We start from the raw sequence: 13,397 nt of genomic DNA, 5'->3' as shown, positions 1-13,397 counted from the left end.
GAAAAAAGAAGAAGGAAGGAAGGAAGGAAGGAAGGAAGGAAAGGAAGGAAGGAAGGAAGGAAGGAATGAAGGAAGGAAGGAAGGAAGAAAAAGAAAGAAGGAAGGAAGGAAGAAAAGAAAGGAAGCTGAAGGAAGAAGGAAGGAAGGAAGGAAGGAAGGAAGGAAGGAAGGAAGGAAGGAAGGAAGGAAGGAAGGAAGGAAGGAAGGAAAGAAAGAAAAAGAAAGAAAGAAAGAAAGAAAAGAAAAGAAAGAAAGAAAGAAAGAAAGAAAGAAAGAAAGAAAGAAAGAAAAAATTGAACAAAAACAAAAGAATTTTAGTCAAATTTTCATGTTTTAATTAAAGTTTTTAGCAGGAGAAATAATTTTATTTCACAATTATCTTTAAAACTTCAAACATTCTATATTCTTCATATAAAAATATTAGTACATATAACTATACTTTCTAGAAAATTATTATATGGACCCTCTCAAAGAAAAATGCACCCTATTATGTGGTTTCAGTGAAGTTGCGTGGACAACTCACATCTTGACTGATTCTTGAGAGTATATTCTTCCAACTTTTGTTGTAAAACAACCTTTATTTTATAACATATAGCGATAATAAGTGATAGAATTTAAAACCTTTCATTTCCAGAAAAAAAAAATTAAAATTTGATAAATTTATAGGAAAAATATATTAAAAATTAGACAAAACTTCTGCCTAATTCAGCTTCTAATTCAATGGTGGAAAAATAAAAGCCAACAATTTTAACAGAGTGTGGGAAATCCTACAATAGAAGTGAGTATATAACACTGTTGGAACAGAGGAAGAAGAAATCCTTTATTCGGGAGTGTCAAGGGAGAATTTGTATAGGAGATAGCACTAATCTGGTTCATGAAACATAAGTAGAATTAATTGTTACAAGAAAAGAATAATATACCAGGTAGAGGGAACAATGAAAAAGCATGAGGACACAGAAGGTCTGGGTACTTTTCCAGAATGGCTAGCAGTTTGATATGGCAGGAGAGAAGGGGAGACTGGAGGAGGAAAAGAAGAAAGGGAGGAAAAGGGAATAAAGCCAAGTTAAGGTCAAAGAAAACCCCTTATAATATGCCGAGGAATTTAAACTTCATTCTGCAGCCATTGGGGATGCTGATATATGGCAAGTTTGCATGTCAGAGAGGTCACCCTGACAGTGTGGAAGACAGATTTAAGAGAAGACCAAAGTTTGAGAGAACAAGGACAAAGCTATTATGATAGTTTAGTACAAAGGAGGATGAGAACTCGAATCAAGGCATCAGGAAGGAAATAATAAAAAATAAATGTGAAGAATGAAAGCCTCAAAGATAAAAGATAATAGTAAGATAAAAGAAAAAGAATTATTGAAGATAATTTTAAAAAATAGTTAAATCTAGCAATGCCATGGTAGATATACTTTAAAGAGGAAATTTTATAAGGACAGGTTTTGACATACCGAATTTAAGTTCTGTGGAATTAGTATAGTACTGTGCTATTATATTTCTTACATAGATAAGGTGGAGGAAAATCACAGAAAGATCTTGAGTAGCTTATGAAGGCTCTATAAAAGAGGTAGAAGTATTAAACACCATTCTGTTGTGTATACTTGCATTTTTCAGATATTCTAAAATGCAAACATCAGCCACCTCTTGCTATAGCATTTGTAGTAAATTACTTAATATAATTCATCAAGCATTGTGTTTATGATTACATTTTGCCTTTGCAAGGCTGATTCAAATTCAAAATCACAAAAACATATTTTTAATATCTACTCGTGAATTATATAAAAAATAGCTCTAGAATGTACAAGAAGATTTTATCTCCTGAGATGATCAGAAACTCAAGAAACATGAAACAATATCATCGATAACTAACGAATAGCATTTGATGTATGCTAGCACTTCTGTTAAATAATTTAATCTCTGAAATTTATCAGGTAGTTGTTGATACTATACCCATTTTACAGATGAGAAAACTGGCCCACATAGTTTAAGAAAGTTGTCTTGAGTCACACAACTCATTCCTAACCAATTTGCATGCTATATTGACTCTGTAAAAAAGAATATTTGTTCCATTTTACAGATTTGGAAGCTCAGGTCCAAGTTTTTTTCAGTTTCTTTTCTATGAATTATAGGTATAACATTCAAATTCTGCACAAAATATCTACAAAGTAAATGTATTAAAAAATAGCTTTTAATAAAATTATTAGAATAAAGACAATAAACACCATTTCCATCATATAACTTTGTTCTTACCATTTTTAAGTGAGAAGTTGACTAACATTGATAATAATACTTGATTTAATATTTTAACATAATAATTATATTCCTTAATATCATTAAATTACTCTTTATTTAGCAACAAATGTACATTCTGTTCTTAATGTGTGTTTCATGTGTAAAAGTGTGTGATTATTTTCTCCTCAAAGCAGTCAATACAAATATCTTCTAGTGTGGACTCAGTCTTTGCTGTGAAACAGTGTGACAAATGCATTCCCTCATTTTAGAAATTTAAAATTTAGTAAAAGAAATTTAACTATGTTGTAATAGTTTTAGTTATTTAAAAATGTTTTAAAATGTTTATGTTGGAAATCTAAGACTGTGCTTAAAAGAACCTATCTTAAAGAAAGAAATTGGAAGATTTGGAAGTAATATATAGGTATATCCATGATTATTTATTTCTTAGTAGAAAAAGAATTTATCTTTAAAATTTGAATGTAATTTATAGACCAAATCTTGATGAATACCATGAGAAGTCTAATCAGCAATCTCAGACATTTTACAATATGATTAACGATCAAATTTGTATTAAATATAATTTACTTTTAGTCCTTTAAAAAACAGAACCATAATATTTATAAATAAAGAGCAAACATTGAATGTTGATTATATTAGAAACTTTTATTCTTAGTGCTCACACATATCAACAAACTATATTTTCAGCACAATCACTCATTCACAAAAATGCACCTGTATTGTAAATACCAGACGTGTAGAAAAACTTCTGTTTAATCTTGGGTGGTCTCTTTGCCCAGGTTTGATTAAATATGTCTTTTCACAACAGGTGACTTTTTAATTGTTTTCATATGGCAACCCATTGATTCTTCAGGCTTTGTTTGGCTTGCATTAGTTTTCAGAGTTAACGATCATGTGTGAGAACATGCTGAGTACAGGTGGCCGATGGTTATGCTGAGAATGCTGGTGTTAGAGCAAATGTAATGGGCAAGTGATTTAAATTTACCAATTAATACAGTGGTGAATAGTTCCCTAACCCTTAAGGCCTTTCAAATAGAAAGCAAGCTCAGAATAGGCACTTGGTAATGCAAGTATGAACTAAAGAATAAAGCAGCTTGTTTTTGTAATCTAGGGCTTGCTTTCTTTAGTGGATTGAGTCTTTTCCCATGCACAGTTTAAGGGCTCAAATCAACTTTTTTAGAGTGGCTTCTTTTTTGTGTGGTCAGTTCCATTAGTAAACTTAAAATGTTCCTCCCTCTGACTTTTGCACCTCATTCTTCCGGAAGCATGGCGGGCTGGCAGTTTGAGTCCTAGGGCTCCCTTATTTCCTCTTTGCCAACAGACATGAGAATTGCTATAATGAGGAGCATCATAATCCCTAGCATCCAAAATAAATTCTGGTTATTAGATACCCTTAAAGTCAGTTCAAGAATAGAAGTTGAATTTAGAGTAAAATAATTATGCCCAGACAATCCTGATGAAGAGACTCAAAAAGAAAAATGAGGTCTTTGGACTACCTAGCCTGCCAGAAACTAGCACCAAACACAGAAAGCGCTTTTCTGCTAGTCTTAAATAATTTTTCTTTCCTTTCTGACAAAAGAAACATTTGTTTGCAATTAGCTTAGGTAAAGGAAATAGCATCTGAAGTCTTGTTTTCCAGTTGGAATGACCCCTATGACCTGCTATGAAGACACTTGGAATATTTGTTCAGTCTTGGTTAGTTATGTGTGGGGGTAGGGCCATTTTAACAAGTGCATTTGCCAAGTATTTGTAAGTTTTGAAATTATGCAAGTAACAAATTATGAAAAAAATAAATATTTGAAAGTATTTTCAGTAAAATGTACCAAATTTAACTGCGGTACCATGGTGGGACAGTAAAAGCCCTTCATGTGTGCTAAATTGATAAATACCAATGAACACAGCAGGTTTCTACCAGGTGTCAATACGATGACCTGCCAAATAATAGAGGAAGTGCATTGTAGATGATGCCTGCAAGTGGTCGACTTACTTTAAACCAACAAGGAAATAAACAACCATATAATATAATTTACAGGGAAATCTATATAAGTTGTACTACATCTAGATTCCTTTCAACACATCAGCTAATTCCTGTAATTATTATCTTACAGAGAAAGTTGGGATTTTATTAGACTTTTTAATAAATGGTCAGATATCTTTGAAATGATTTCAAACTGTTGGATTTTTAGATGTGAGCATTCAGATTCTCCATATTGCCATCATCAAACTTTAAAATTTGGAACACAAATAGTATTTATAGTGTTTTCTTGGCATCTTTTCTTTTAATAAAGCATCGAATTCTGACATATCAATTAACTTTACTGATTTACTTCTGTAAAATTGAACCAACATGACTTAAAGGAGAAAAGAAAGCTTGGTACCAAAATCCTTTGGGAAAAAACAAACCTCTTTCCCACCTTCCACAACCTCATCCTCTCTTAATTCAGTTTTACATGAAATATACCTGTGCTTCCAAGTATTCACTTTTTAGAAATAAAGGAGTAATTAATAAAATAAAAACAGGAAGTGGGTGGCTCTTCTTTCCCAGTTTTCCAATATGAAGATTTCTATAAAGGTAAAATTTTAACATTGTGGCATTGGGACAGGAGCCAAAATCTCTACTTCAAGCTTGGAAGAGCTCACTAATGTGACCTCACAATTTCAAAGTAAAAGGAAAAGTATTTTCTTCTCACCTTGTTAATAACAGCTATGTTAACCTTTTGATGCCCTTGGGTATTCACTGCAGTAAATTGGTAGCCAAAAAATTTTTGTTTTGAAAAATGACTTATAGAAATTCAGGTTTCTTCCAGAAATTAAGATGGGAGTGGAGTATGAGTGAATGGCAGGAAAGATTTACCCACTGAATTGAACACCTGAAGTAAATGTTTTTTTAAGTGTACTCTGCCAACTCTGTGCTAGATCTTCCTTCTTCAATTCAACAATTCCTTTGATATTTATTGGCCTTATGAAAAATCTCTGCCTCTGCCGGGTCAAGTGAAAAGACCTCAGAAACTTTTTTTTTCTTTTGCAGAAATTAGTCTTTTTTTTCTTGTTGTTCTTTCATACACATTATGTAATTAACTGTCTCCCTATAGGTCATTTTGAAGGTATTGAAATCCTTTGAAAATGAATTTTCATAGCTAATAGTATTATATCTCTCTCCATCAATTAGATCTTTTCTTCTTTTTTAAAAAATAATTTTTATTTTTTAATTACAGTTGATATATAATATCATATTAGTTTCAGGTATACAACATAGTGATTAGACATTTATATAACTTACCCATCTGATACCATACATAGTTATTACAATATTATTGACCAAATTCCTTATGCTACGCTTTATATCCCCATGACTATTTTGCAACTACTAATTTGTACTTCTTAATACTTTTCCTTTTCTCACACATCCTCCCAAACTCCTTCCCATCTGGCAATCAATTAGGTCTTTATTATTAACTCTCAGTAAAGTTTTAATGTTTTTCATAAAAGGCTTATATGACTTTTTATTAAATTTATTCCAATGTTTTTTATGTTTTGTTACTATTTTAAAGAATATTTTTGTTATATTTTCTTATTTCAGATGACAAGTAGAACTTCAATGGATTTTCTGTGTTGATTTGTATCCAGCAAGTTTACCAAACTTTCTTAATAATTCTAATTACATAATATTATGTGTTGGAATTTGATTGTTTCTGACTTCATAGCAAATTACTCCAAAACATCGTGGTTCAAAACAATTATTTTATTATGCGTCACAATTTTGTGGGCCACATTGGTTTATAAGTGCATTTCCTTGAACTGTGTTAGTCTGTTTCAATGTCAAAGTTATGATGACCTCAGAAAAGCTACTGAGAGATTGCTAATTTAAGGCTCCGACACGTAAAGAGCTTGGAATTCGTAACTCTCTTCTCACAAATTCTTGTCAACAAGACAAAAGATTAGCAAACTCAAAATCAATGATTTTCGTAAGTCTATCAGAGAATTAAAATCACAAAGCAAACTACTGCTTCCAGATATAAAGAAAGAGGTGAATATATTTAGTAAGAGCTAAAATCAGCTTACCAGAATCTGAAAGTATTGGAGACAATAATTGGGATATAGTATAATGACAGTAGATTACAACTGAGAGAGCTGTAAGACCTAGACTCTATTTTAGAAAGAATTCTTAGGAAAACTTAAAGACAACAGTGTACTCAAAAAAAAAACAAAAAGAAAACTATAAAAAAAACAAAAACCTCTGGCACCTACAGCAACAATGTACATGAAACACAGCTCAGTTCCTAGCTAGATTAATTTAAAACATGACAAACACCCCTAATTATTTCAGTTTCTATTACCAAATATTTTAGGTTCAGCTTTAAAGAAAAATTTATATGACGTGTTAAAAGGCAAGAAAGAAAACACAGTCTGTAGACACAAAGAAAGCTTCTTTAAATCAGCTAAACATTGTTCTTTTTTTCTATTTTATTTTCAGATGAGAAAATAACTATAATATGTTAAGAGCTCTCCTGGAAAAAGTATACAGCATGTTAGAAGAGATGTGATATAAGCTGACTCTAAGAGTCAAAAATAAGTGCTAGAAATTTAAAAAAAAAAATTATAAGGGGAAATGAAGAATGCTTTTGATGATCTCATCAGTAAATCAGACATGTGAATAATTAATTTGCTGAAATACCCGTCAACAGAAACTTCCCAACCTGAATTGTATAAAAAGCATTAAAAAAAGTAGAATAAAATATTCAAAATCTGCATAACAATTACAAAGGTGTAATATATGTATATAGGAGTATCAAATGAAAAAGAAAGAGAAAAACTGGTACAAAAATTATTTGAAATAATACTGGCTGAGAATTTTCCAAAATTAATGACTGACAGTAAACCATAGATCCTGGACTCTGAGAACACCAAGCAGGATAAATGTGGGAAAATAAAACAAAACAAAACAAAATAAAAAACCTACAAGTAGGCACATCACATTCAAAGTGCAAAAAATACTGAAAGGAGTCTAGTGGCAGGAGTAGAGGAAAGACACTTAGAGGAACAAAGACACACAAGCTTTCTCATCAGAAATCATACCAGCAAGAAGAAAGTAGAATAAAATAAAAGGGAGAAAAAATAAACATGAACCTAGAATTCTGAATCCAGTGAAATTATTCTTCAAAAGTGAAGAAAAAATAAAGACTTTCTCCGAGAAATAACAACTAAGAGAATTTTCTGCCAGCAGATCAGTCTTGCAAAAACTAGTAAAAGAAGTTCTTCAGAGAGAAGAAAAATTATATAGGTTGGAAACTTGGATCTATGTGAAGAAAGGAAGAATATCAGAGAAAACATAAATGAAATAAAAGATTTTTGTTTCTTATTCTTAATTCATCTAATAGATAACTGTTCTGAATAATAGCAACAATGTATTAGGTGATTATAGCATATGTATAAATAAAACAGTAATATGTTAAGAGAGGAGACAGAAGTATTGCAAATACTCTATTATATGGTAACTATACAATAAATAGGGTTACATTAAATGTAAATATATGGAAAATTCTAGAGCAACTACTTAAAAATTGCAAAAGATATATAATTTATAGCTAAGATGAAAGAAAATGGAATTATATAAAATGCTCAAGTATAACCAAAGAACAATGACAAAATAAAATGCTGTTGAGAATGTGGAGCAGCAGGAACTCTTATTCATTGCTGGTGTGAATGCAAAATGGCACAGTCACTTTGGAAGAGAGTTTGTCAGTTTCTTACAAAACTAAAAATACTTTTACCATATGATCCAGCAATCATGCTTCTTGATATTAACACAAAGGAGCTGGAAACTGATATCCACACAAAAGTCAGTGCACGGATGTTTATAGAAGTTTTATTCACAATGGCCAAGATTTGGAAGCAACCAACATGTCCTTTGGTAGCTGAATAGATAAATAAACTATGATATATTCGTATAAAGAAATATTCATCACTAAAAGGAAATGAGCTATCAAGTCATGAAAAGACATGGAGGAAACAAATGTGTATTACAAAGTGGAAGAAATCAATCTGAAAATGTTATATACTATATGAATCCAACTATATGACATTTTGGAAAAGGTAAAACAATGCAGACAGCAAAACATCAGTGGTTGTCAGGGGCTAGAGAGGAGGGTGGGATGAATAAGCAGAGGACAGAAGATTTTCAGGGCAGCGACTATTCTGTATGACACTATAATAATGGGTATATGCCATTATACATTCATCCAAACCCATAGAATGTATAACACTAGAGTGAGTCTTAATGTAAACTATGGACTTTGGGTAATAATGATATATCAGTGTAGGTCCATCAATCATAACAAATATACCATTCTGGTGAGAATGTTGTAGTGGGAGAAGATATGTATGTGTGAAAGCAGGGAATATATGGGTAATATCTATACCTTCTGTGAACCTGAAACTGCTCTAAAAAAACAAAATCTGTTTCTTAAAAAGGCAGAAACTGAGAAGATAAAAACAAAAGAACAAGTACAATTAATATGTTACAAACATGACAGATATTAACTCAACCATATAATCACATTAAACATGAATAATCTAAGCATATCAATTAAAAGTCAGAATGAAAAACAATAAAATATTTAGAAATAAATTTAATCAAGGAGGTAAAAAATCTGTATTCAAAAAATTATGTCATTGAAAAAAAGAAATTGAAGAAGATACAAATAAATGGAAGCATATACCATGCTCACGGATAGGAAGAATTAACATTGTTAAAATGTCCGTACCTACCAAAGCAATCTTCAGAGTCAATGCAATCTCTATCAAAATACCAATGGCATTTTTCACAGAACTAGAACAAATAACCCTAAAATTTATATGGAACCATAAAAGACCCCAAATAGCCACAGCAATCTTGAGAAAAATGGACAAAGTGAGAGGTACCTGTTATCAAACTATATTATGAGGATGTAGTAACCAAAACAGCATAGTACTGGCATAAAAACAGACTACGTACATCTGTTGAATAGAGAGCCCAGAGATAAATCCATACCTATATGTCATATAGTCTACGACAAAGGAGGCAAGAATATACAATGGGGTAGAGACAGTTTCGTCAATAAGTGGTGTTGGGAAAACTGGTCAGATACATGCAAAAAGAAAAAGAAAAGGGACCACCTTCTTACACCATTTACAAGAATAAACGGAAAATGCATTAAAGACTTAAATATAAGACTTGAAACTATGGAACTCCTAGAAGTAAACATAGGTAGTAAACTCTCTGACATTGTCCTTAGTAATACATTTTTTCTAATATATCTTGTCAAGCAAGGAAAAGAAAAATAAATAAATAAACAAATACAAATAGGACAACATCATACTAAAAAGTTTTTACACAGCAAAGAAAACCATCAACAAAATGAAAAGACAACTTACTAAGTGGATCAAGATGTTTGTCAATGATATATCTAAGAGGTTAATATAAAAAATTTATAGAGATCTCATACAACTCAATTACAAGAAAATATACAATCCAATTTAAAAATGGGCAGAAGACCTGAATAGGTATTTCTCCAAAGAGGACATATAGATGGCCAATAGACATAGGAAAAGATGTTCAACATCATTAATCATCAGAGAAATGCAAATTAAAACCACAATGAGATTTCACCTCAGACCTGTCAGATTGGCTATCATCAATAAATCGAAAAACAATAAATTTTGGCAAGGGAACCTTTGTGCATTATTGGTGGGATTGTAAATTGCTACAGCTACTATGTAAAACAATTTGGAATTTCCTCAAAAAATTAAAAATATGACCCAGCAATTCCACTTCTGGGTATTTACCCAAAGAAAACCAAAACTCTAATTCAAAAAGATATATGCACCCTTATGTTCACTGTAGTGCTGTTTACAATAGCCAAGATATGGACTAATGCCCATCAATAGACTATTGAATAAATAAATAAATTGTGGTACATATACACAATGGAATACTCAGCCATAAAAAAAAAAAAGAAACCTTACCATTAGCAACAACATGGTTGAACCTAGAGGGTATTATGCTAAGTGAAATAAGTCAGGGAAAGAAAGACAAATACCATATGATTTCAGTTATATGCGGAATCTAAAGAACAAAATAAACAAAACAAAGACACATAGATACAGAGAACAATCTGGCAATGGCCAAATAGGAGAGGGGTTGGGGGACTGAGTGAAAAAGGTGAAGGGATTAAGAAATACTGATTGATAGTTACGAAATAGTCACGGCAATGTGAAGTACAACATAGGGAATATAGTCAATAATATTGTAATAACTATGTATAGTGCCAGGTGGGTACTAGAGTAATCGGGGGATTACTTCGTAAATTATATAAATGTGTAACCACTATACTGTACATCTGAAATTAATATAAAATAATATTAAATGTCAACTCTAACTGAAAAAAAGTCAGAAGGATAAGATCCAACTATATATTGTCTATAAGAAATTCACTATAGCTATAAAGACACTGATAAATTAAAAGTAAAAGGATTAAGAATGATATGCCACACTAACACTAATAGAAAGCTTGAATAGCTATATTATTCTCAGGGAAAGCAGACTTTAGAACGAGGAATATTATTAGAGATAAAGAGGGGTATTACATAATGATAATTAGGTTATAATAGAGTGGGCTCCTAATCCAAAATGACTAATGTCCTTATAAGAAAATGGCCAAGTGAATACAGAGATGGTGAGAGAGACTGCCATGTAATAATGAAGGCAAAGATTGGAATTAAGCAGCTAGAAGACAATGAACACTAAAAATTGCTGGCAAACTATCAGAAACTGGGAAGATGCAAGGAATACTTTTCCTATAGGAGGCCTGCTTCAATACCATTAACAGATCAAAATGTTAAAAGAAAAAAATAAGAACCAATATCTTTCATGAATATATATGATGAAATCTTCAAGAAAATATTAGCAAATTGAATTTAACAATGTACAAAAAATTTTTAAAAGATGAAGATATTATACATTATGACCGAGTGGCATTTATTCTAGATGTGCAAGTTTGGTTTGACATTTGAAAATCAAATCATGTAATCCATTATATCAAAAAAAGAAATATTATATGATTATATTTATAGTTGCAGAAAAAAGCATTTGACAAATTAATACCCATTCATGATGAAAAAACAAAAACCCCTCAGCAAACTAGGAACAGAGGAGAATTTCCTCAACATGACTTTAAAAAAAAAATAGCATCACACATGATGGTGAAAAACTAAATGATTTCCCCTGAAGTTGGAGGTCAAGGAAAGAATATCTCCTATCGACACTCCTATTCAATGTTGTACTGGAACTCCTAGTTAATGTACTAAGACAAGAAAAGGAAATAAAAGGCTTACATATTAAAAGAAGAAATAGAATTGCCTCTGCTCACAAATGACATAATTATTTATGTAGAAAATTTCATAAAATCAACAACGAATAATTCTTGGAACAAGCAATGATAGTGCAGTTACAGGTACAGGGTTATTACATAAAAACAATTTCTTTCATATACCAGCAATGAGCAATTGGATTTTGAAATTAAAAATACAAAACTATTTTCATTAACATGCAGAAAAGAAATACTTGGGAATAAATCAGAAAATTATGTATAGAATCTTTATAAAAAAAAAACTATAAGATTCTGATCAAAGAAATCAAAGATCTATATAAATGGAGAGATAGTCCACGTTCGTAGATAGCAAGACCCAACACTGCTAAGGTCATTTTTCCCAAAATGATCTCTAGATTCAACACGATCTCAAGAAGTTTTTTGTGACTATTGACAAGCTGTTTCTGAAGTTTACATGGAAAGGCAAAATACCCCAAATAACCAGCACAGTACTGAAAAAGAAACGGTGTCAGAGGACTGACATTACTCAAGTTCTAAGCTTACTATAAATCTACAGTTATCAAGACAGCACAGTTGATGAAGGAACAGACAGATCAATGCAACAGGATAGAAGATTCCAGAAATAGAACCACACAAATATATCCAATTGACTTTGATAAACAAGTAAAGGCAATTAACAAAAAAAAAGATGTTTTTTTCAATAAATGGTAGTGGAACAATTAGCTACTTCAAAAACTTTAAAAAAAAATGATCTAGATCCATTCATGTTATCACAAATGGCAGTATTTCATCTTTACTTATAGCTGAGTAATATCCCATTGTATATATGTACTACATCTCCTTTATCCAATCATCTAGCAAAGGGCACTTTAGTTGTTTCCGTGTCTTGGCCACCATGAATGGATTTTGAGATTATCATGCTAAGCTAAATAAATCATACAGAAAAGACTGAGAACCATATGACTTCACTTATATGTGGCATATAAAACTGAACCATACAAACAAAAACCCAAAGACACAGACAACAGTTTAGTGGTTATCAGAGGGAAAGGGGAGAGGGAGGAGGTAGATAAGGGTGAAGGGGTCAAATATATGGTGACAGAAGGGAATCTAACTTTGGGTGGTGAACACACAATACAATATATATATGATATATTATTGAATTTTACACTTGAAATGTATATAATTTTATTAACAAATGTCACCCCAATAAATTTAATTTAATTTTTTTTAAAGTTTAGGCTAAAAAACGTTATTAAATAAATAAGAATCTAGACACAGACTTTATACCTTTCACAAAATTAAACTCAAAATAGACCTTAAATTAAAATGTAAATTAACAAGTTGGACTTTATTAATTTATTTTTATGGGAAAAGACACTATTAAGAGAATAAAAAGGCAAACTACAGACTGGGAAAAATATTTGCAAAAAATGTATCTAATAAAAGACATACATCTAAAATATACAAATACGTTTTACAATTTAACAAAAAGAAAACATGTGATCCAATACGAATATGTGTAAACACCTCACCAAAGAAGATAATAATAGATAGCAAATGAATATGTGAAAAGATGCTCGACATCATATGTCATTAGAAAATTTCAAATTAAAACAGCAATGAGATACAATTACACACCTATTAGAATAGCTACAACACAAAACACTGACAATATCTAAAATACACACATACAAAAATAACAATGCCAAATTTTGGTGAAGATGCAGAGCAATGTGAACTATCATTTATTGCTGGTGAGAATTCAAAATGGTT

The sequence above is a fragment of the Pteropus medius genome, unplaced genomic scaffold, assembly GCF_902729225.1.
Source record: "Pteropus medius unplaced genomic scaffold, Ma_sr-lr_union100, whole genome shotgun sequence".
Lineage (NCBI taxonomy): Eukaryota > Metazoa > Chordata > Mammalia > Chiroptera > Pteropodidae > Pteropus > Pteropus medius.
Note: the sequence above shows the minus strand (reverse complement) of the source record.